The sequence below is a fragment of the Molothrus aeneus genome, unplaced genomic scaffold (genome assembly GCF_037042795.1).
Source record: "Molothrus aeneus isolate 106 unplaced genomic scaffold, BPBGC_Maene_1.0 scaffold_36, whole genome shotgun sequence".
Lineage (NCBI taxonomy): Eukaryota > Metazoa > Chordata > Aves > Passeriformes > Icteridae > Molothrus > Molothrus aeneus.
This window is the reverse complement of record NW_027099027.1, coordinates 2,395,477-2,420,418: the sequence shown is the minus strand read 5'-3', so window position 1 is coordinate 2,420,418 and position 24,942 is coordinate 2,395,477. Positions and strand designations below refer to the sequence as shown.

General features: G+C 52.7%; 1 protein-coding gene and 1 pseudogene across 1 annotated transcript in view; one reads left to right on the top strand and one right to left on the bottom strand.

The window, feature by feature from the left end:
* LOC136570728 (uncharacterized) overlaps positions 1 to 24,942 on the top strand; it is a 2,607,743-nt pseudogene that overhangs the window by 209,091 nt on the left and 2,373,710 nt on the right.
* Positions 1 to 24,942, bottom strand: part of LOC136570729 (uncharacterized) — a 2,347,277-nt gene that overhangs the window by 60,870 nt on the left and 2,261,465 nt on the right.

Sequence of the window (24,942 nt, the reverse complement as noted above, 5' to 3'; positions counted from 1 at the left end):
GCTCCTCACCATCTCATCTTACCCATGCACCCAAAGCCACGGCCAGCTGTGTGCTCCTGCCCACCAGCACATGCCAAGGCACAGCGTGGGATTCTTGGGGAGGTGTCCTCTGCAGGGCCAGGAGTTGGACTTGGTGATCCTTGGGGGTCCTTTCCAGCCCAGGATATTTTGTGATTCTAAGGCTTTGGCCAGCCCAGGTTTCAGCCACCTCCCTGATCCAGGTGTGATTGACCCCAAACCAGATCTTGCCTCTGTCTACCCTCCAGTGCAAGGAACATGTTGCATCTACCCCAGCCCCCCTGCTTGTGTCTGATGGATCATGCTGACCTTTTCAACATATTTCTTGGAGTATTATAAAACATTATCGGACAAAAAAGAAACAAACAAAAAAAAAAAAAAAAAGAAAAAGCAAACCAAAAAACCAACAAACCAGCCCAAACGAAAACAATTTGGGTAATGATGGCCTTTTGTTCCAGTTTATCCTGCACCAAACTCCACAGATGGTAAATCTGAACATTTCCCAGACCTTCACAGCAGAGCTTGGAACTGTCTCTCTGATTTATTGGTTGTTTCATGACACGTGCATTTCTCCTATATAATCCCAGTGTTTTGCTTAGAAGCCATATTGTAACTGGGAATCAATCTTCTTCATTTGAACATCTAGGACAGATTCACACATCATTTCACCATTAACTAGGATAGACTCAGCCTTGCAGATCTTTCAGGTTTCAAGCCTGGCTGTGTTGTTTCAGTTCTTTGCTGCTGCTTGTGTTTTGTGAAAAAAAAAAAAAAATTAAACAACCAGACTTTGGGACTTTCTGTCGTGGCTTGAAGAAGAACACAGGTTGTTTCATTGCTGTTGTGAGACACGTGTTGCCCGGCTCATTAATTCACAACAGTTCTTGTTTTCTCTGCCTTTTTCACGCTGATGTGATACATTTGTGAAGTCCAGGGTTGTACTGCAAGTGATTAATGCTGCAGTGAAGTCTGATAAACTGAGATTCCAACAAAAAAGTGTGAAAAATGTAACCTCTAACGTTCTGAAAGCTCACATGTGACAAAACCCATAAATCCCCCCAGAAGCAGTCATTATGGTGAGTTACTAACGTGATTATGCAGCTGCATTTGTCATCATTTCCCATTACGTAGAGAATAAACCTGTCAGGCTGATTTATGGCAGAGGGCTCCACAAGATGGGAACTGGCACCTGTACTGTTCTGTGGAAAACGATGAGAAATGCTGTGTCTGCTCAAGTGCTGAATGGAAAAGGAAGGAGGGGAGATAACTGTTATTTGAAGGCACTGATTCAGGGACAAAGACTTCAGAGAGGAGTCATGCTTACTCCCATGGGATGGGAGGAAGAGTATCCACCAACCTGTCCCAACAGCAGCAGCAGCATCAGAATGCGTTCTCCACAGGTGGAGGGGAGAGAGGAGAGAGGAGGTCTTTTGAGGGGACCAAAGTCAGTCATGGAGAAATCCTAGAAGCCTGGAATGGTTCGGGTCACAAGGGATCCGAAAAACCATCTTGTTCTAACCCCTGATGTGGGCCGTGACAAACTGAACAGCTGAATGCCTGGCTACTCAGGGGATGCTCAAGGTTTTGGATTCCATGCCTGTGCATCTCCCGTGGAGCAGCTGGGTCTGTTGGGAGCAGATGGCATCCACCTGAGCTCAGACCAGGCCAAAAGATGGGCAGATGTGAGACTGAGCAGGGCGAGGGACATCCCTGCACAGCAGCGCTCTGACAAGAGCAGCAGTGGCCTCCTCTCAGTGCCCTTCCCCGAGCAGCAGCCGCTGAACACCATGGTGGCTACACAGATGCTTTTGGTTCTGCAATCCCTTTGTGCTCAAAGGCCACGCTGGGCATTTCAGCTGGGCTGGAAGGTCTGGCTGGGCAGGGAACAGGCAAGAGGCACTGCTGGTGTGAGCTCCATGTGTTCACTGGGGACACAAGGAAGATTCTGTTCATCCAAAGAAAAACACAAGCAGCCAGTCCCTGCTAACACAGCAGTGCGACTCTGTCCAGAGCAGCTCAAATTCTCTGCCAGAACCATCCCCCTGCACCTTCTTGATCTGAAGGGGACTAGAAGTGGTTTCACTGCAGTTCTTCATTTCTGCTGTCTGATAATGGGAAGGTTTCACAGAAGTCTTGGATGGACTGGATCAGGGAAGAGTCAAGCAAGAAAAACTGAGCAACCATCACCCAACCCCACTGACAGAAGAACGAGTCCCATTAGGAAAAGCACCTCAGGTGTTTTCATCGTTGATAATATGTATCCTACTCAACATTATGGATTATAATCTTTTCCCTTTGGAAACTTATCAGTGGGGACTTCTGCCTGCTTTGTGGAGGGAGCCCCTGGGGCCCATCCCCTCCCAGAGGGGCTGCACTTGCTGCCTGCCGGGGCTTTCATTGCTGGGCCCACTGGGAGCCCCTGAGCTGGGCTGGGCACCAAGGGCAGGGCTGGCCCGGCTGTGATGCCTCTGGCCCCTGTGACACCAGGGGCAGCGTGTCACAATGGGGGCAGCTGGAAAAGGTCCCCGCAGGTAACGCTGGCCCAGCACAGCCTGGGCAAGCGGTGAGTGCGCACGTGGCGGGGCTGGGCCGGGCCAGGGCCGGGCCACAAGCGCCGCACCCGGGCCTGCATTGTCCCCCTGCACCCAGGGCCAGCCCCTGGGGCCGGCGCCTTGGCCGGGGCACGGGGCTGCTGCTGCTGGCCCACTGGCACAGGCCCTGCTGCCTGCCAGCTGCCCGGGGCCTTCTGCTTCTGCCCTCACATCCCTGCGCCTCCGGGCCTCACTTCAGCCCCCACAAGCTCCCTTGGGAGCCCCAGTGAAAGCCTCGTCTCTCTCCTCCTGCAGACCATGGCGGACAGAGCAGTCCTGGCTGTGCTTGTGCTGCTCATCTTCCTGTTCCCACTGTCCGTGGTGGACAGATTTCACGGGGATGGGCAGCAGCGTGCAGAGGAGATGAAACTGGCCCCCCCAGAGCCAGCTGAGCCTGGCTGGGGACCCTGGCTCCTGGCTGCCTTGCGCTACCTGCACCTTCTCTGGCAAATTGCTCAGCCGCTGCTCCTGCTTTGGGCTGGTGGCTCAGGCGCAGAAGGGCAGCCACGAGGCAGAGAGCAGCGGCCCAGAGAGCTGAGGAAAAGGCCAGAAGGAGGAAGGTGGAAAGCGAGCGGAGAAGGCGGCTCCTTAGGAAGAGATTCAAAGACATGGAGCAAATGCGCCGGGCCACAAAAGAAATAGAAAAGCAAATGGACAGGCTGATTGGAATGAATAGGGATACAAACAGGATGCTGAAGGTAGGCAGGGCAGGCTCTTGGAGGAGCACAGGCAGTGGCTGTGTGAAGAAAAGCTTCCTGCTGGAGATGCTCTCTGGGCCGGCCAAGGCGAGCCGCACATCTTTGTGAGCAGCCGGCGCACAGAGCTGCGCTTGCTGCCCAGCACAGCCCTGCGCCGGGGCACAGGCTCCGGGCTCCTGACACACCCTGCCCCTCTGCCCTCTCTCTCCTCACGGGATCTGTAGTAACTGCATCTATTTTAACCCTTTTCCATACAGAGCCTTTGCATCTGCTCAGAGGAAAGCACCATCTGAAGGCATCGGGCCAATGTTTGGAGATTGATTCAAATTCTTAAATAGTTTTGAGATATTTAAAATATCTTATTTAAAAATAGTTGTCTTTAGCAACATTTTCCAAACTTTTTATTACTATAATGTGGATTAATACTCTTGTAAGATATCATAAATATTTTAATAATATGTAGTAATTAAATAATGGCACTTTTCTTTAGATTGTATAGAACTTATAATTCTTCAAAATTACCAAGAATTATTGCAGTTAACCAGAACTGAAGTATACTTTATTTCTGTTTAAAACAGCAAACGTTGCTTAATCTCCATGGTCCAATAATTATTTTGTGTCTTCTTTAATATTCATATATACAGTATATAGACTGTCGCTACGAATGCCTATAATCACAATTGGTTAATTTAAATTACACTCTCTGCCCTCCTGTCTCGGGAGGGTGACTTCCCTCAGGCAGCTGCAGTCCCTGTCAAGATGCAATAAAGGCAATGCCTGAACAAACGCTGTGTCTGTGAGTGTCCATGCTGGACTCAGGTGTCAGCTGTGGGGAATTCCTGACACAGGGGCACCACAGCAGCCCTTGGCCATGCAGAGGCTCCTTTCCTCCCCTGCAGCAGCTGCTCCTTTGGTGCTGTGATCCAGCCTCTGCTCTGCGCGATGCCAAATGCAAGAAAACCAGGAGTGCCACCACTCAGACTGTCACTTAGGTCCCTGCAGAGCTCAGGAGCCACCATGGCTGTGTAGGTGTGGAACCTGCAGTGGGCCATGACAGCAGGGACAGCAGGGACAGCAGGGACAGGGGGACACAGCACAGCAATCACAGCCCGGCTGCCCTGGGACAGGCCCGGCAGGCAGACAGGACACGGGGCAGGCAGGAGTCCCCATCCTCTCTGTGCCCGCCTGAGCACAGGGACATAAGGGACAGGGGCAATGGGGACACAGCCGGCCCCTCTCCTCTGGGAATATCCCACCTGCCCAGGGGCCCTGACAGAACGCAGGGGCTGAGGCTCTGCAAGGGGAACCCAAGGGTGAGCAGGACGACCTCCAAGTTACATCTGCCCACATTCTGCATGCAAACTGCTGCGTGGAGGAGAAAACCAGAGGGGCCTTGCCACAGCAGATACCATCTGAGGGAAGGTGTTCTCTATTCCTGCACACGGGTGCCCCATGCAACATGGAGCACATGAATGCACTTTGACACCAGATTCTCACCCCTGCTCGAGCGCTCTGGCACAGCAGGAGCGGCCATTCCCTAATAACACACGGGTTTGCAACTCTTGTGCAAAGCAACACAAATTGTCTCTCTCCTCCTGCAGACCATGGTGTCCAAATCAGTCCCTGCCCTGCTGGTGCTGCTCCTCTTCCACTTCCCACGGCCCGTGGTGATCAGTTGGGATGAGGATGCAGAGCTGGGCAAAGAGGGCCTGGAGCAGGCTACCCCAGAGCCACCCGAGCCTGCCTGGGGACCCCTGCTCTGGGCAGCCGTGCAGCAGGGGCCCTACTGGGCTGCTGCTGAGCTGCTCTTCCTGCCTTTCTTCCTCTGCCTCAGGCCCAGAAGGGCGGCCATGAAGCAGAGAGCAGCGGCCCGGAGAGCTGAAGAAGAGGCCAGAAGGCGCAGGATGGAAATGGAGCAGAGAAGGCTTCACTTCAAGAGGACATGCAAAGACTTGAAGGAGCTGTGGAGGACCATGAAGATGATCAAGAAGAAAATGGCCAGGCTGATTTGAATGAACAGCAAGGTGAGCTGGTTCCTGCTGTGAAGCTGAACTCATTGTGTTCAAGTCAGATTTCCTCTGCATGGATGTCACTGTAGTCAGATGAGAAATTGGCCCCTTAATTTGAATGCAGTGGTGCATAGAGCTGTAGTCTAATGTAGCTGACCTGTGCCCTGATAGCAAGGGGTGTTTAACAAATCTGGTATTGCCAGAAGGCTTTTGTTACTCTCAGACTGTGCTCTGCACATGGAGCAGCAGAAGAATTAAGGCCAAATCCACCCTCAGGAACTGGAGGATATCACACGTGGGTAAGGAGCTTTTGTAAGGGAGAATTGACTGTTCTTCTCTCCCACCAGGTGACCCTGTGCTCCAACACGGTGATGGAGTTCTACCAGAGAATGCTGGTGCACCTGGAGGGTGTTGGCAAGGGAGGGGCAACCCTGATCATCACAGCCAGGTCTCAGCCCTTGCCTGGCTCCCCCAGGCACTGCCTTGCCCAGGCTTTGCTGGCTGCAGTGCCAAGGAGAAGTGCTGCTGGATGCCCTCATGTTGTGCCAGCTGGACATGAGAACAGCAGTGCTTGGGCAGCAGCCTGTGGTGAAAAGCACCCCTGCTCACAGCCCAGCACGGGCCTGGGCCCTCTTCTAAAGGCACCAGCAATGATATCATTGATTGGCCTGGGCTTTGGTGCGTGAGGGAGAACAAATTTCCCGAGGGCCTCCTCTCCTTCTTCCTGCAAGAGGTGGAGTTGTGCTGGTGGTGAGCACCGTGCACGGGTTTGGGCCACACAGGGCAGCTGCTGAGAGTCAGGGTCTGGCTCTGTCCATGAGGACCCATGGCAGGGGGGAAGTGGCTCCCAGCAAGAGTGGGGATGGCAAGGTCTGACGAGGGGAAAGCAGCCCTTGGTGGGGCAGGTCAGCTCCAGTTTTTCTCCTTCCCTCTGCTTCCCAATTTGAGCTTTAATGTTGTCAGAGCTGAGCCCAAAAGTCGTTGTTGCTGCAGCAGAATTCCATGCTGCTGTGCTGCTGTGGGTGTCAGTGTGATGCCCAGAGGGATGCAGCTCCCTGGGGCTGTTCCCTGTCGCCATGCAGGCAGTGCCTGGGCTGCCATTCTGTAAAGCAGGTGGAGCTGGGGCCAGGCAGGGCCTGGAGCTGTGCAGTGAAGAAGCCAGGGAGCTGCAGGGCCTGGCAGGGGCTGATCAGCCCCTCTGTGGGGCAGCTGCTGTCTCGTGCCCTCCAGGGCTGGGGCAAAGAGCTGAGTTCTCAGGCAGGGCAGCAGCACCATGGCAGAGAAGGGAGTCATTTGTACTGAGACACTGGGGTTGTGTGTTCCTTGAGCCTTGGGGAGCACTGATCCTTGTTGGGAAGGCTCCCCCAGAGCTTGTGGCTCACTGGGACTGTTCCAGGAGTCCTTGCAAGCCTTCTGGGGTGCAGGAGGGGCTGAGGCAGCTGTGGGGCAAAGGGCTCTGCCTGGGGCACTGGGCAGCCTCTGGCTGCTGCCTCTCAGGGTTTGCCCCTCCTTGACAAGACGTGTTGGAGTGGGAAGAGGTAGAAGGCAATTTATCCCTGTAGGGCTGTTCAATGTGCATTGGACAGTGACCAATGTGTTCTGCTCCATTGCACAATCTCTGGGGGGAAACGTTCTCCATTCTCTCAGGATCTCTGATTGCCCTGGGGTCATCTCTCTGCCCAGATGTCTCGTTCCTGAGCTCCAAGTGTCCCCCCAGGTGCTGCTGTACGGTGAGTGCCACCTGAAGGTGCCCTAGGAGAGGAAGATCCTCATTAGGAATCCCAGCCACTTTCCTGGCTGCTACGGGCTCATTCCCCAGGTTTGGCATCACATCCACCTCCTCCTGTCAAATATTACTGAGGAGATTATTAGGGGAAAAAAGGGCTTGGATAAGACCTTGCTGGTTTCTATTCAGCCTTAAAGATCTGCTGAGAACAGGATCCTACCCGAATGTAAACTTTAGGAGGCAGTTGAAGCTCCTGAGGAAACAGTTGATGTTCTGGTCTTCAGGGGCTTTTCTTGTGGGAGATCTGAGAGGGTTGTGAAAAGCTGCTGCATCCACAGACACCAGTGCCTGTGCTGGCAGCCTCCTTGCAGGATCCCCTGGGAGTGCTAAGCCTACAATTCTTGCCTCTTGTTTGTGCCTTTTACCTTTGTCCTGGGCAGTTGTAAACGCGTGTGTCAGTTGCTGTTGTGGTGCATGTTAAGGAGTCTAAAGTTTCTCCAGAGCTGCCTCTGAAGCTGCATTTCATTCTGTCCCTGCCAGAAACGCAAGGAGGACTCTGCTGTGCTGACTCCAGCCCCAAGCCCTGTGGGATTGTGCAGCCCCAGAGCTCAGCAGAGATCCCAGCTGTGGTGGCAGTGCAGGCCCTGGGCACTCACGGCCCCAGCGCTGTCACCGGCGTGTTCGGGGATGAGCTGGGTCCCGAGCGGGTGGCTCGGGGATCCAATACGGGGACGCGTCGCTCTGGCAGCCCCGGCAGCCCCGGAGGGCTCCGGCCCCCGCCCGGCAGAGCTGCGGCTGCTGAGACCCCAAAATATCCCCAAAAAACAGGTGAGACACCCCAAAAATATCCCAAAAAATCCAGGGGAGACCCCTCAAAATCCCAAAAAATCCCAGTCAGACCCCCCTGAAAAATCTCAAACAATCTGGGTGAGATTCCCCCAAAAATGCCAAAAATCCATGTGAGATCCTCCCCAAAAAATCCCCAAAAAACCAAGTGAGATCCTCCCCAAAAAAATCCCCCAAAAACCCCAAAGTCCAGGTGAGACAGCTCCCCAAAAAAATTTTTAAAATTTCAGGTGAGACCCCCCCCTCAAAAATCCCAGTGAGACCCCCCCAAAATCCCAGAGAACAAGTGAGACCCCCCAAAAAAATCCAGGTGAGACCCCCTAAAAAATCCATCAAAAATCTAGGTGAGATCCCCCAAAAATGCCAAAATATCCAGGTGAGACTCTCCTCCCAAAAAACCCCAAATAAATCCCAAACCCACTCCAAAAAATCCAGGAGAATCCCTCAAAAATAAAACAAAAACCAGATGAGATCCCCCCCAAAAATCCCAAAAAATCCCACTCAGACCTCCCTGGATTTTTTGTGTGCAGCTGCTCCTGGCAGGGTGCACAGGGACAGGGATTCTGCCGGGGAAACAGGCACAGGCTGCTGGGGAGAAGGACAGGAGGGATGGGAGGCACAAACAGCTCCTGCTGGTGCAGGTGTCCCTCCCTCCCACTGCAGATCCCTGTTCATGGTTATCTTATTTTCCAGAGATGAACTTTACCCTCCTAAAGTCAAACCACAACCACCAAAGGGGAAGAGAAGCAGTTTGGGTTCCTTGGCATCTCAATGGAGGCATTTCAAGATCAGAAATGTGGAGGAGCCAGTCGCAGCCCTGAAAGAAGTGCAGGATTTTCCCCACTCTTCAGGAGCAGAGGTAGATTTTCTTGTCCATGCCGTGCTTGTGTTCCTCCCCAGCCTGCCAGCACCAAGTCCTGCTCATGCTGAGCTCCCTTTTTGCTGCCCTGCTGTGCTGTGCCCTGACAGTGGGCTGGGCAGCAGGGCCAGTGGCTGGACATGGGCTGAGGGGGAGGGAGAAACAGGAGAGTTTTCCTTGGAGAAGCTGACTCAGATCCTACAGGCCTGTGCTGAGTGTGGGATTTTTTGCCTTGTTTCCTTCCCAGTGTAAGATGAGGCTTTTCCCTGCATCATCCTGGTCAGATCTCCAGCTTCCCTCCCAGAGCCAGCTGGGATGATCCTGATCTCCATGGAGCCTCTTCCCAAGGCAGCCAGACTCCCTGTTTGCAGGGCTCTGCTTTCCCCCAGAGCTGCTGCTGCCCTGCTGGCCCTGGAGCTGTCAGACAAAGGGAGACTTTGTAAAGTGGCTGTCTCTGCCTCCCAGCACAGAAAATGGCTTGTTTTCCAGGTGCCAGCACCAACTCCTGAGCACCCTCACCTGCCACGAGGCTCGGAGGGGTTCAGGTGCTCCCTGGACGTGGCACACGCTCCCCTGGGAGCGGAGAAGGCAGGAGGGAATCTGTCTCACTGCCCATTGTCAGCGTGGCCAGCAGGGCTGGAGCTGCCAGTGCCACTGGGGGCCCTCAGCACTGGCCACAGAGGGGCCTCCCATCCCTGCAGGCCCATCACAAAGTGCTGCTGGAGCAGCTGCTTGTTGGAGAGGCCGTGCAGGACACGTTGCAGGGCTGCCCAAGGACGCTGTGCAGCACCTGTGCAGGGCACTGCTCCCCCTGGAACTCCTCAGGTGGTCCACAGGAAATTTTGGCAGGGGCTTTTGCTGCAGCACCTTGAGAAAGCAGCATTTAAATCAGAGAGAGAGGGCAAGAGCCTCAGGAGTCAGATGAGCTGGGCTGGGCTCCTTCCCTCAGCTCCAGGAGCTCTCACTCTGAGTCTCCTCCTTTTCTAAAAGCAGGAAGCTTTTAAACTTTTTAAAGGCAAGTTGTGCATCAGAGAGAATTTCTGCTGCCAGGAGACATCCCAGTTCCCTTTCATGTCATGTACTAATTAATGCATTGGCCCGTGAGTGTGGGAGAAGATTTTGCCCATGGTCCCTGCCCTGGTCAGTGGCATGGATGCAGGATGAGGTGAGGGTGATTCTGGCAGTGTTTGGGGAATAGGCCCCTCTGGCTACAGCTGCCCTTTGCTCCAAGATGCTCTTCTGCATCCATTCCCATGCTCAGCACCTCAATCTCTCCTGTCTTCCCCCCAGGCTTTCAGTATCCTGCCCCTGCCAGGTGTGCTGCAGCCAGGAGAGAGCCAGCAGGTCTCCTCCACCTTCTCTGGCCACCTCAGCAGCACCTGCAGTGTCCCGGAGCTGTGCCACGTGGAGGGAGGCCCCAGCTACGAGGGGCTGGTGCCCGGGGAGGCCTCACGTGTCAGCTCCTCCCTGAGCCCCCCGAGATCAACTGTGGCTCTCAGGCCCCTCTCAGGGACAGGTGAGTCAGCCTTCCATGGGCTCCTGCTCTGCCATGGGTTATTGTCCCTGCAGGGCTCCCCTGCTCCAAGGACTCTGAGCTCAGAGGTGCTGCACAGCAAAGGCAGCAGCAGCACAGGCATGGCCACTCTGAGCTCCCTGGCTGCCAAGAGAGGAAGGACCTTCTCCTGTTGAGACACAACATCTTCTTCTCTATTTGAGTGCTGAGCCCTCCTGGCTCAGCTGCTGCCTGCAGGGAGCTGGGCTCTGGGCTTGCCTTGGCACTGCCTCTAGAGGGGTCTGGAAGTCCATGGTGTTGAGTGGCATCTTCTCCATCATCTCCCTTCTTCACCAAAGCACTGGGATTGTGCTATGGGCAGGCGTGGGGCACAGAGCAAACCTTGCTTTGGGCCCTGCTCCTGCCCCAGATGAAGCCCTTGCACTGCTGATCTGCCAGGGCTCTCCTTATGCTGGGACAGCAGCCAGAAAAGCTCATGTCCTTTAGGCTCCCCTGCAGCTGCAGCCGTGGGCAAGCACAGGAGAAGCTCAGCTCCAGCAAGGCAGCCCAGCTCAGGACACACAGGCCCAGGCTGGAGCTGGGAGTGGAGGTGCTCCAAGCCAGCCTGTGCATCAGGACTTCTTCAGGCCAGGCTGGAGTTGGTTTCATGGGGAGGAGAGGGACGAGGCTGCTTCCAATGGTTTCCGTGGCAGCCAGCACTGGTTTGCTTGGTCCCAGCTGGGCTCCAGCAGGAAATCTGCCTGACAAGAGCCTGCCTTGCAGGAGAGGAGTTCCTGCAGCCTCTGCTTTCTGACTGACAGCATTGTTCTCATGAAGGAGCAGGCTATGGGTCGTTAAAGCCCAAGGTCACGGGCAGAGACTCTCTAACTAATTAGAGTTAGACAGTGGTGTGTTTATTAACACCGGCGGGCGGCACCAGAGCTGTCCCTAAAAGGCGAGACTGCGCTGCCCAAGGTTCTTTGCCCTCTCTTTATTGCCCAAGATCTTACATACAATACATCTGCACAGCCCCAGCACCTCCCATCCCTGCTCTGTATTCAAATGAGGTCATTGGTCCTTCACACCTGTGCAATTCTTCCCTTGAATTGGGTCCGTGGTCTTGAATTGGGTCCGTGGTCTTAAGGGATGAAGTCAGGAATGTCTTCATCAGGTCTCTGTGACCCTCTGGCACCATCCAAGGTCCCCTGCTTAGTGACTGATTGGCATCAAGCCCAGGTGCTAACCATTGTTCTCCTGGTTTCAACATGTTCTTATAACAGTTCACTGACTCCACTTCCTTCTAGAAAGGAACTCCTAATGGTAAACAATAGAACAATCAGCTCCAGCTTAAGCATCTCACAATCATTAACCTATGGTCTGCCTGTCTAACTTACATCCTGATCAGTGGGAATTGCTTCTAAGCCTCAGCTGAAATCTGAACTCTTTAAAATCCTGCTTCAGCCATGCCCAGGGGGAAGGGGGCTGAATGAGCTGAGTAAGAATTGTAGGGGAGATGAGCAGATGTCAGCAATCTGTGCTCTGCTCTAAACTGGGAAGCCAAGAGACAAAGGGCGTTTTCAGGCAGCAGCACAGAGAGCTGCTGGATCAGCCTTGGGCAGGGCCTGGAGGGGTCTGGCTGTGCCTTCAGAGGGAGCTGGCACAGTCAAGAGCCTCTGATGGCAAAGCTGAGGTTTGGCTGGGCCTGGAGGTCCCCTTCCACCAATGCCCTCCCTTGGGATGTTCCCAAGCCCTGTGGGTTGAGGAGAATTCACGGGAATGGCCTCAGGGTCAAGGAATGAAGTGCAGGGCCAGCCAGGACTGGGGAGCCCAAGTTTCTGGTGGGGACTCTCAGCCATGGTTTCTGTTTTGGCTGCACAAGGGAGCTGAAGCAGCCGGCTCAAAAGCTTGAGGAGGAGGCAAAAGCCTTAGAGGAGGGAGAGAGGCGGAAGGAGGAAGAGAGGCAGAAGAAGGAAAAGAAGGGTGTCTCTGTGGGGAAGCAACCCCCAAAACCAGAGAAGGGGAAAAGCAAACAACCACAGAAGAAGGAAGCCAAGGCCCCAGAGAAGAAGGAAACCAAAATCCCAAATAAGGAAACCAAGGCCCCAGAGAAGAAGGAAAAGAAAGCCCCAGAGAAGAAAGAAACCAAAGCATCACAGAGGAAGGAAACCAAAATCCCAGAGAAGAAGGAAACCATGTTCCCAGAGAAGAAGGAAACCAAAGTGCCAGAAAAGAAAGAAGCCAAAGCCCCAAAGAAGGGGGGAACTCAAATCCCAGAGGACACAGCTGAGCTGGAGAAGAACTCTTTACTCTTTATTCACACAACTCATTTTACACAGTTTGACAGACCTCGTGTGCAACTTTAGTTAGTTCATAGATTTCTTGCAGGTTATTCTATTACTGGTTAATAAAATAGATTTTACTTGTGCATCAAATCTCTCTGTTGTATTGTTTACCTGTTCTCTTCACTGATTCTCATGGACAAATCCCTTGTTGTTGCAGGTGCATTTGTTTTTCACCCTCAGAACAGATTGTTCACCAAGTCTCATTCTCACAAGAGCTTCCCATGGGAACTTGTAACTGCTTAGCTGCACTCAGAAGAGATGGCAGGCCAGCTGTTAATGTGGCAGAACAAGGCCTGATTTCATAAGGCCTTTCTTTTATCATTATCCCACCTGCCTGTGACATCTCCCCCTTCTCGTTCATTTAAAAAAGGCTCCTATGTTCTGATGTTGAAACAGCTCACTCTTGTCAGGGCATTATCTCATCAAGGTTATCACTGGTTATCTGTTAGATATGGGATAAGATAGATAAAAGACCACTTACAATCAACAAAACTTACCAAATTCCATCAAGTCATTGACACAGGGTTTTGCAGCAGGAGAAGACAAAAGAATAATGTCCAATGTCTCTTAGGGAAATGGAAAGAAATGACCATTGTTTCCAATGAGTTGAGAAGTGTGAGAAAGTCTTTGAGCTGGAAATGTTGATCTTTGACACCACTGAATTTCCTCCTGGCAGCTGGAACAGGGAATAACTGGAGAAGGTTCGTAGGAGCTCTGTACCATGAGGATGCCAGGAGGCTTTTGCTGGCAAATTGCCTCTGTCAGTGCCCAGACACAGCCGTGTCTGGCCAGGCCTCCTCCTGCTCCTGCTCTGGCCACAAAGGCTGCAAGGTGATGAGGTTATTTCTCTCTGCACTGGGCCTCATTTCTTCAGAGCTGATCAGTATCTGATGGAATGAACAGGTGACTGCTTTGAGCTGCTGATGATGAAACACAGGCACATCTTCTCCTGAAGGGAATGAATCAATCAGGCTGCACTGTGGTACACTCCATTGGGATTTAGATGGGATGATCTTGTTTCCAAATTCCTAATGTAAATATTGCATTATTCAAAATGATTCCTTGTCCAAATGTCTCATGTACATATTGCATTATTTGAACGTTCTTAAGGCGTTCATTCCTCTTCTTTTTTGTTTTTTAAGAATGAGATGCATGTCTTTTGTTATGAGTATGAAGCAACATCACAGTAAAATAATACATGCAGTGGACAAGAAACTTAGAGCAATTGGGAAGAATTTGGATACAACAATCAGGAACATTTCAAATAGCAGACAAAGCTAACAACGCAGGTGGAATGAGGTAAATAGCAATCTCTGCAATAATGTACCATCATCCCAGGGTCTGCAAACAGCTGACAAACCTCGATTCAGGGGGGACTTGGATCATTATTTCCAGATAATAATTCCCAAGCTGCCTTTAAAAAGAGTTCAACTGTCATGTCTAGAGGGTCAGATGGCCAAGTCAAAGCAACTCAAATCCAGTTTTGATGCAGAAAACATCTGGGTCTGTTGGCAAATTCCCGTCCAGGCAGAGCCAAGGCCTGGCCACCACCCAAGCTCTAAGTGGGAGAGAATTCCCTGAACGTCATTTAAAACAAGGCTCTTGAGAACAGCGCTGAGGAGTAAAGGTCTGGGGGCGACAGACTAATGAACCATGCAAGAGCTGTCTCCTCCAAAATTCCCCCAGCACAGAGATGCTTTAAACCCAGCAAACTGTTGGAGTGGTTCTGTAATAATCATTGGGGCTGCATCTGATTGCTGAGAGTAGATGTCACAATGCCATCAGTTTAGAGGAGGCTTCCCACCAAGCTGAGATATCATTTCTTGGAACTGTGAAAAAGATTTAAAAATGATGAGACAGCCCTGGGTCAAAGCATGGAGGATTTTGGTGGGATTTTGGGCAGATGGTTTGGTGTGTATCCAGAGTGACTTTGGGCAGATCTGGGGCCTGCTTGGGGCAGGTTTGGGGCAGATTTGTTGCTGCTGTTGGGGTTTTTCTCCCGTTTCCCCAGCTGTGGGCAGAGCCCTGAAGCACATCCTGTTCCTGCCCCACTCCCTGAGGAGCCCAAGGAGCTGCTGCTCCCCATGCTCTGCACCCAGGGAGATCTGGGGCAATCCCGGCATCCCGGGCATTCCGGGCATTCCGGGCCCTTTGGGCATTGGGGGATTCTGGGGCTTGGGGGGCGAGAGGGGTGAGGGGGGCTTGGGGCTGGATTGTCTGGGGAAAGGATCAGGATTTTGGGGGGATGTCTGGATTTTTGGGAAAGAACAGAATTTGGGGGGGAGGAAATTCTGGATATTTTAGGGAGGAAATTTCTTGAATTTTGGTGGAAATTTCTGGATTTTTTAGGGAGGAAATTTCTGAATATCTTCCGAAAGTCTTCTGGATTTTTTGGGGAGGGATTTCTGGATTTATGGGAATGTTTCTGGAGTTGTTGGGAATGTTTCTGCATGGAGAATGGGGTTGGTTTTGTATAGTTTGGGGAGGAATGTTTCTGGATTTTCTGGGGAAAGTTCCTCATTTTTTGGGAATGTTCCAGGATTTTTGGAGGAACATTTCTGGATTTCTTTGGGAATGTTTCTGGATTTTTGGGGGAATGTTTCAGGCGTTCTTTTGAGAACATTTCTGGATTTTTTGGGAAACATTTCTCCATTTGGGGGGGAACATTTCTGGATTTTTGGGGGAGAATATTCCCAGGTTTCTGGGGAACATTCCTGGGTTTCTGGGGAACATTCCCGGGTGTCTGGGGAACACTCCCAGGTGTCTGGGGAACGTTCCCGGGTGTCTGGGGCTCTCCTGGCCCCGTTCCCAGCCCAGGTTCCCGGGGTTCAGGAGCTGCCCTGGTGCCTGGGCCCCGCGACATCGCCTGGGTGCAGTTGGAGCCCGAGGTGCAGGCGGGCGCCGCCCGCGAGGCCCTGCAGGGCTTCAGCATCACCCAGAGCAGCGCCAGGAAGATCTCCTGCGCCAAAAAGGGACCCAGCTTCCCACCCAAATCCCCTTTCTCCATCCCAAATCCTTCTTTGTGCATTGCAAATCCTTCTTCTTTCACCCCAAATTCCCTTTCCCAGCCCCCAGGGATTTTGGGGCTCCTGAGGGGTTACTGGGGTTTTTCCCAGCATTGTACCCAGGGTCTCTCTGCAGACATTGCACCTGGAGCTGCCCCAAATAAACCCCAAATGACCCCAAATTTGGGGACTCGGGGTGGGGGGGGGGGGTGTGATACTAAAATTCGGGGTTTGGGGGTGTTTGACTCCAAACTTTGGGAATTGAGGGGTTTGATCCTAAAATTTGGGGTTTAGGGGATTTTTACACCTCAGTGTTTGGGGATTTTTGACGCCAAACTTTGGGAACTGGGGATGTTTGACACCCCTGGGTTTGGGATTTGGGGGTTTTTGTTCCCAGGATTTGGGGTTTGGGAGTTTTTTTCCCCAGAATTTGGGGATCAGGGGGTTTGACCCCCAAACTTTCGGGATTGGGGGCTTTGACCCCAAACTATGGGGATGAGGAGGGTTGGACACCCCAGATATTTCAAACCCCAGGAGTTGGGAATGGGGGTTTAGAACCCAAACTTTGGGGGCTGGGGGTGTTTGACACCTCAGGATTTGGGATTTGGGGGTGTTTGACCCCAGACTTTGGGAACGGGGGGTGTTGGACACCCCAAATGTTTCAAACCCCAGGATTTGGGGTCAGGGGGATTTAACCCCAACATTTGCAAATTGGAGAGTGTTTGACACCCCAGGATCTGGGATTTGGGGGGTTTAAGGCCTAAAATTTGGGGTTCGGGCTGGGGGGCGGGGGGGGAGGTTGAGATCCCAGAGTTTGGGTCTGGGGGTGTTTGGCCCGCCCCAGTGTTTGAACCCCCAGGATTTGGGGTCCGGGGGAGTTGACCCCAGGATTTGGGGTGTTTGACCCTAATGTTTGACCTCACCTCGGGTTTGGGGTCGGGGTTGAGATCAGGGACATTCCCTGGAGTCAGCGGCGGGATCGGGATCGGGAACGGGATCGGGAAGCGGAACAGGAACGGGGAGGGTCCCTGAGCCAATGCCGGACCCCAACCCCAGGGAGAGGCCCCGCCCCAGTCCCGGAATGGCCCCATCCCCACAATCCCGGAGCCCTCCCCAGGCCCAGCCCCTCCCCGACCGCTGAACGGAGCCTCCCTCAATCCCAGCCCGCCCCGATCCGGGCCGGAGCCATCCCCAGAGCCTCCCCCATTCCCGGCCCGGACCCTTCCATCCCTTTTTGAGGCCGCTCCTGCCGCTCCCCGCCCATTTCTGGGGGTTCCAAAGGGCCCCGCGGACCCTCCCCATTTTGGGGGTGTTGGGGTGGCCCCAGGGCCGCCCCGAGGGCCGAGGGGGGATCGAAAGCCCCAAACCCGAGGGGCTCCTGGGGGTGCCCAGATCCTCCCGTCCCCAGCCCGAAACAGACCCTGGCCAATCAGAGCGCGGGGCGCTGATGACGATCCTGTTGCCGGGCAGAAACTCGGAGCACTGGCCCCGCCCGGCGCTTTCCAGCGAATCAGCGCCCGGCTCGGCTGTGACTCATCGGTTGCCGGGCGGAACCCAGCGCCTCTCACAGCGCTGGCCAATCAGAGACTGCGCGGGGCCATTCCCAGCCAATCAGAGCGTTTGTCGCTGATGACTCTCAGTGTCCAGGAGCGGAATTTGGGGCGGGGGGCGGTGACCCCGGCGATGGGGATGGGGCGTGCGGGGGCAGCTGGGGCCGCACTGGTGGCACTGGGGGCGCTGGGAGCCCCCCCGGCCGCGGGGGGAGCGGGGGGTGCGGGGAGAAGGGGGGCGGGGGGGCCCCAAATTCAACCAAAGGGGGGTCGGGACCCCCAAAGGGAGCAGGAGGGGCCTGGAACCCCCAAAACAAAGCACGGGGGAGGGGATTGGGGACTGGGGGAACGATGGGGAAGGGGCGGGAGAGCGGCGGGGAAGAGGGGGATGGGACCCCCAAATTGAGGTGGGAGGGAGCTGTGGACTGGGGGAAACCCCCATCAAATCCCATAAAAATCCCATTAAATTCCACTCAATTCCCATTAAACACCACTAAAATCCAATAAAATCCTATTAAATTTTATTAAAATCCCATGACATCTCATTCAAATCCCATAAAATTCCATTACAATCCCATCAAATTCCATTAGAAGTCCATAAAATCCCGTTAAAATCCGATTAAATCCTATTAAAATTCCTATTAAATCACATTAAATTCTATTAAAATCCTACTAAATTCCTATTGAAATCCATTTAAATCCCCTCCAATCCCATATAATGATCCCAAACCCACACAGAATTGGCCCTGAATTACCCCCCACACGTACGGGCCTAAAAACCCAAAAATGTGAAAAATTACCCCAAATTATCCCAAATTTACCCTGAATAACCCCATAAATACCCCTAAATAACCCCAAAGGCACACAAAGAACCCAAATCCCCCAAATGACCCCAAATGCCCCAAATGACCCCAATCCCATAAATGACGCCAATCCCATAAATGACCCCAAATCCCATAAATGACCCCAAATCCCATAAATGGGACTGGGAGAGGGGAGGAGAGGGCAGGGAAAGGGGGAGTGGGACAAACTGGGCGAGGAAATCAAACTCTGCAGTCAGACAGAGCAGGGATTTGTGTATCCAGCGCTGGGAGCGAGGGGGATCTCTCTGGCAAAAACCCACTCGGTCTCCTTTAGCCTTCAGCTCCATTTAAAAGTCACAATTACAACACTTCATTAGCATACTCACATTTGCATAAAGCTGTGTCCCGGTTTTACAGCCGTGTGTGGCTTCAGCACCTGCGTCCGTTCCTCCTGTGGTGGCCCTCAGTCTTCTGGTGCTCTTTTGATGAAGGCTTCTGTCGTCCTCCTCACGCTGGAACTTTTTACCTGGACCATCAGCCCATGCCTGGTGCTCCTTGTTCTTCAGTCTAACCTGGTCTGAGCTGATTTTGCCCTTTGCAAGCTCTGTTCAAACTTGCTCTCTCGCTCTCGCTGCGTTTGTTGTGTCACTGGCTCTGCTCTCTCTCTTGCTCTGCTGCCTCGCTGGCTTTGCCTGCATGTGAAAAATGCATGTATTTTATGATTGGCTTTTCACAAATATTAAAATGAATATTATATGTCTGGTGTTAGAAAGCAATGCTGTATTAATTCTCTTAAGGACTGTGTTAAATATAGTTTTAGGTTATAAAAATGTTAAAATAGAAATGATGCTATGTAGGATTCTTGTTTTAAAGAAAGGACTTGCACTGAGATAGCAGCCACAGGACACCTAAATCTTTCCAAGAAAAAGAATTTATTGCCCACTTATCAGAAGGAATGAACTTCTTCCCGCCTCGAAGGCGCTGTTAGGATTCAGAGGGAGAAGGTGGCACTGCCCAGACAGAATCCTGTGTTTGAATGGAATTTTTGCATCATGGATGAAGTGTATGAATATGCAACAGGCTGTTGTTTTTAAGGGTTAATCCTGTGTTAACGGGTGTCCCTTTTCGGGCTCGTGCTGCCCAGAAAAAGGTACCCGGACCTCCATAACCCTTTCTCTCTATTGTCTCATATTGTCCTAATTCAAATTGTCCAAATTATTATTACTCTAATTGTATTGCTATTTTTATAACCATTTTATTACTATGGAACTTTTAAAATTTCAAAATCAAGTGATTGGTGTGTTTCACACTGCACATCTCGCTCCAGGGCTGCTTGTGCTGAACCTTGCCTTGCACCGCCCTGAGGATTCCCCCAGCCCGGGCTCCCAGCAGCTCCAGGCCCGGCCAGGAGGAGCAGCAGGGCCAGGGCTGGCAGGGCGTCCCCCCAGATGTGGCCCCCGCTGGTGGCACAGCCGGACCCTTGGGAGGCTGCCTCAGGCTTTATTGTCCACCAGCATCCCAGGAGGGAGCAGAAAATCCTCCTGCAGACGCTGATTCCGGAGGCTCCCAGCGCTTCCTTGTCTCCAGGAGCTTCTGCCAAGCCCCAGTGAAACCTCGGTGCCACATTGTTCCACAGCCTCACAACGCTCTCCTGGCTCCCGTGAGGTCCCTCTGTGTCCCGCTGCAGCCTTGGCTCCATCAGGCTCTCCTGGCTCCATCAGGGTCTCCTGGTCTCCATCAGGGTCTCCTGGCTCCCATCAGGGTCTCCTGGCTCCATCAGGCTCTCCTGGCTTCCATGATGCTCCACTCTGTCCCAAGGGGCATCTGCGGCTCAGCTTTGGAGCCCTGCAAGATCCAAAAGTTCCCCCCAAAAAACACCAGCCCAGGGACCCCCAGGATCTTTGGGCTGAGCTCCCATTGCCCAGGCACCTGCATGGAACCCAAGTGACCGCTGGGACTCCATGGAATGTCCTGGAACAAACTGTCCCTGGTCAGACAGGGGTGCCATGGAACACAGGTGCCACTGGGACACGGACACTGCCCATGGAACCGAGTGTCCATGGGGACAGAGCCGGGCCTGATGGAACAATGGAGAACATTGTCACCCAATGGAATCCATGGAACCAGGTGTCCATGGTGACACTGGAGAACATTGTCACCCCATGGAATCCATGGAACCAGGTGTCCATGGTGACACTGGAGAACATTGTCACCCCATGGAATCCATGGAACCAGGTGTCCATGGTGACACTGGAGAACATTGTCACCCCATGGAATCCATGGAACCAGGTGTCCATGGTGACACTGGAGAACATTGTCACCCCATGGAATCCCATGGAACCAGGTGTCCATGGTGACAGAGCCGGGCCCAATGGAACCTACTGGAACACAGGAGAACATTGTTACCTGTTAGAACCCGGGCTGCTGAGAATTTTGGACTTTCTGCGCTGACAGACACTGACCCCCAAGAGAACACTGCATTTGACCTGAGGCTGTGGAGAAGGCTTCCAAAATGGAATGATGGAACTGGGATTATGGGTGTGGAGTTTGAATAGAAGGGTGTAATATCACATGGTGGACAACTTGGAGTTTAAGGTTTTAGAATATAGTAATATATATAAAGCAAGATGGAGGTTTTAGGGCGGAGGCTGATCCTTCTTCTTCTTCTTCTTCTTCTTCTTCTTCTTCTTCTTCTTCTTCTTCTTCTTCTTCTTCTTCTTCTTCTTCTTCTTCTTCTTCTCCTTCTCCTTCCTCTTCCTCTTCCCCTTCTCCTTCTTCTCCTTCTTCTTCTTCATCTTCTTCTTCTCCTTCTCCTCCTCCTCCTGGTCCTCATCCTTGTCCTCGTCCTCCTCCTTATGTTCCTCCTTCTCCTCCTTCTCCTCCTCGTCCTCCTTATCCTCGTACTTTTCCTCGTCCACCCTCCTCTTCCTCCTCCTCCTCCTCCTCTGGTTTGGGTGGTATTGTGTAATTGGATAAAAACGTCCCTTATGTTGGGCACAGGTGCTTGGTTATTGGGTTAATAGTAAAAATAATTTCATTGTCATTTCTTAATTGGGCAGTTTATCTTCAAAAGACCTTGCAGAGAGAGATGGGGCTCCATTTTTACCTTGTTAGTGAAGTGCTGCAGAACTCACAGCTTGTGAGACTGTTCTAGAGAAAAGAGCTAATGAACACCTGAGTCCAAACAAGAAATGCTGTCTGGGGATTTCATCCGGACCTTGGCAGAAAAGAAGCAAAAGAATTGACTGTTACCCCACGGAATCTTATGGAACCAGGTGTCCACTGTTTCACTGTGCAGCCTCAGAGAGTGGTGAGACCCTTGTGTCACCATGGAATATCCTGAAACCACGGCTCCCTTGTGACAAACCTGGGCTTTATGAAACCAAGGAAACCGCTGGGATGCAATGGAATCTCATGGAACCAAGGGTCAACTGTCAACACATCAGCTTCTCAGGAAACCAAGCAAACAGTGTGACACAGAGAGGGGCCTCATGGGACCCAGGAGACCATGGTGACACCGTGGTGGGATCTCATGGAACCAAGTGTGAATTGTTACAGGACCCAGGAGACCATGGTGACACCGTGGTGGGATCTCATGGAACCAAGTGTGAATTGTTACAGGAGCCAGGAGACCATGGTGACACCGTGGTGGGATCTCATGGAACCAAGTGTGAATTGCTACAGGACCCAGGAGACCATGGTGACACCGCGGTGGGATCTCATGGAACCAAGAGCCCAGAGTTTCACGGCTCAGCCTCATGGAGCGCTGGAGACCATGGTGTCCCAAAGGGAACACATGGAACAAAGGCTCCTTAGTGACACAGCAGGGCCTCATGGAATGCAAGAGATCATCCTGATGGAATGGGAACTCATGGATTCAAGGGTCCACTCTTCTGCTGCATGGCCTCATGGAATGCTGGAGACCATTGTGGCACCATGGAAATGAATGGCACAAAGGCTCCACTGTGACCCAGCAGGGCCTCATGGAACCAAGGACACCGCTGTGATACAATGGAATCTCATGGAAGCAAGGTCCAGTTGTGACAAAGCTGGGCCTCATGGAACCAAGGACACAGCCGTGATGCAATGGAATCTCTAGGATTCAAGGATCAATTGTCAGCACATCAGGTTCTCATGAAACCAAGCAGAACATTGTGACACAGTGGAATCTCATGGGAGCAAGGCTCTGCTTTGATCAAGTGGGGCCTCATGGGACACAGGTGCCACTGGGACATTGTCAGGCCTGGTAGGAACAAGACGCCACTGTGTCAGACCAAGGCCTCATGGGACCTAGGAGAGCCCTGGGACACAATGGAACCTGATGGAACCAAGGGCCCATTGTGACACGGCAGGGTCTCATGGAACCCCTGTGCCACTGGGACATTGCCAGGGCTGGTGCAAGCAAGGTTCCACTGTGACAAAGGCAGGCCTTGTGGCACCCAGGAGACCATTGTGGGACAATGGAATCTCATGGAACCAAGGCCCCATTGTGACAAAGCGTGGCCTCATGGAAGCCCAGTGCCACTGGGACATCTCCAGCCTTGGAGGAAGCAAGTGTCCATTGTGACACAGCACAGCCTCAAATCACAGGAGAGCAGAGGGATGGAGCCATGGAATCTTGGGGAACCAAGTGTCAATTCTAAACGCAGTGAGGACTCATGGAACCCAGGAGACCATTGTGATGCTGCACTTTGTCACAATGGGGCCGTGCTTCTGTGAGGATCCATGGGCCCACAATGTTCTCCTGGGTTCCAGGAGGCCCCGCTGGGTCACAATGGCCCCTTGCTCCCACGAGCCACAGCACGGTCCCCGTTGCCCCTGGGTTCTGTGAGGCCCTGCTGCGTTCACAACTGACACTTGCTTCCATGAGATTCCATTGCGTCACAGTGGCCCCCATGTTTCCATGAGGTTCTGCTGTGTCACAGTGGACACTGGGTTCCACAAGAGCTGGCAATGTCCCAGTGGCACCTGTGTCCTGTGGGCCCCACTTTGCCAAAGCAGAGCCTTGGCTCCATGAGATTCCAGGCTGTCCCAATGCTCTGCTGAGTTCCACGAGGCTGTGCTGTGTCACAATGGACACTGAGTTCCACCTGCCCTGGCAATATCCAAGTGGCCCCTGGCTTCCATGAGGCCCTGTTGTGTTTGCAGGTGACCCTTGGTTCCCCAAGATGTCATTGTCACGCCGCTCTCCTGGGAGCCCTGAGGCCTTGCTGTGTGTGAGAAATCACCGCTACTTTTAAAATTTTAAGGGTGATTCAACCTTGAAAAAAATTACAACAAAGGACTGAAACAGGAGAAATCACAGCACTGGGAGCCCTTCCCCACCCCGTGGCTATCATGGCTCCTTCACAAATTGGCTGCTCCTCCTTTTAGACTTTTGGTGTTGCATCAGGCAATCCTAGCCCCACCCAAAGTCTGTCAGGTAACTCTTTGTGGCCGTCCATTGGTGGAGAATGCTTTCTTGCAACCTGACTGGAGAGCAGGTGTTGCCATGCCTGCCTTCCAGTGACAAACCTGCCCTCCCCAAATGCCCCAACCACCAAGGCCATTACAAGGGGAGGGAAAAAGGACTATGGGGGACAGATGACAATAACATCACTACACATCTTAACACACACATAGTATCTATCTCCTCACTGTGAGACCCAACTATGACATTACTCATCTGTAACACTGTGCAATAATGGAGCCTTGTTCCTACCAGACCTGGCAATATCCCAGTGGCACCTGTGTCCCATGAGGCCCCACTTGGTCAAAGCAGAGCCTTGGCTTAACAACTGACCCTTGTTTCCTTGAGATTCCATTTGTGAAAAACACGTTCACTCTCCTGTGAAAATGTACAAAGTTTAATAAAGGACAATGGGAGACCAGGACCATGGAGCGAAGGTTATTACGGCCAGGTGCCTCTTGGCACTCAGCCAGGAGCACCCTGTTACCTTTGGGGATCCCCTGAAATACCTTTCCCCTTACGTCAGCCTGGTGCATATTCATAGAGCCTCATGCATACCCATAAACCACTTTACATATTCCAGGAATGATTTTACATGGCCCCTCCTTGGGTCTGCCTTTTCAGAGCATGTGTGTTTCTTGGCTGTGGTTTTGGCTCCTTGTCTTTATCACCTCCAGTTTTTGGGCCTTGGTGCACTCTGCCTTCAGACGGGGAGTGCTGATAGTTGGCAGATCTGTACAGGTGTCCTCATCCTGTGTGCATTGGATGTTATCCCATTCAAGCAGGCAGTTTAGCACAAGCAGCCTTTTCACTGAGCTTAATTAACAACAGAAATAAAAACGATATCTTTAGAACAAAGTTACTTTAACATCACACATATAAAATCCATTTTAATATTTGCAAAAAGCCAATATTATGATATTTATCTATAACAGGGTGAAGGAGCCCTGGCCCAGGCTCTGGCCCTGGGGGACACGGGGACGCTGCCGGGGGGTCCCTGTCCCCCTGTGCCACCCCCAGGGCCCCGGCTCCCGTCCCTTTGTCAGGCTCTGGGGTCGATCTCGTGGAACATCCTCTGGGGGAGGCTGGGGGCTGGGGGTGGGAGGACCCGGGGGGACAGGGGACCCCGCTGTGCACGAGCAGGGTTGGACTGCTCTGGGGGGAGCTGTGAGGGGGCCGGGGCAGAGTGACCTCCCCAATGACCTCACACAGCCCCCGTGATGTCACACTGCCCCTGTGATGTCACACAGCCCCCGTGATGTCACACAACCCCTGTGATGTCACACAGCCCCTGTGATGTAACACAGACCCTGTGATGTCACAACACCATCTGTGATGTCACACAACCCCTGTGAGGTCACACAGACCCTGTGATGTCACACAGCCCCCGTGATGTCACACAACCACTCTGTTATGTCACACAACCTCCATATGATGTCATTCAGCTGCTATGTGATGTCACACAGCAGATTTGTGATGTCACAGTCACCCTGTGATGTCACAGCCTTCTCTGTGGCATCACACAGCTGCTCTGTGACTCTGTGTCACAACCCA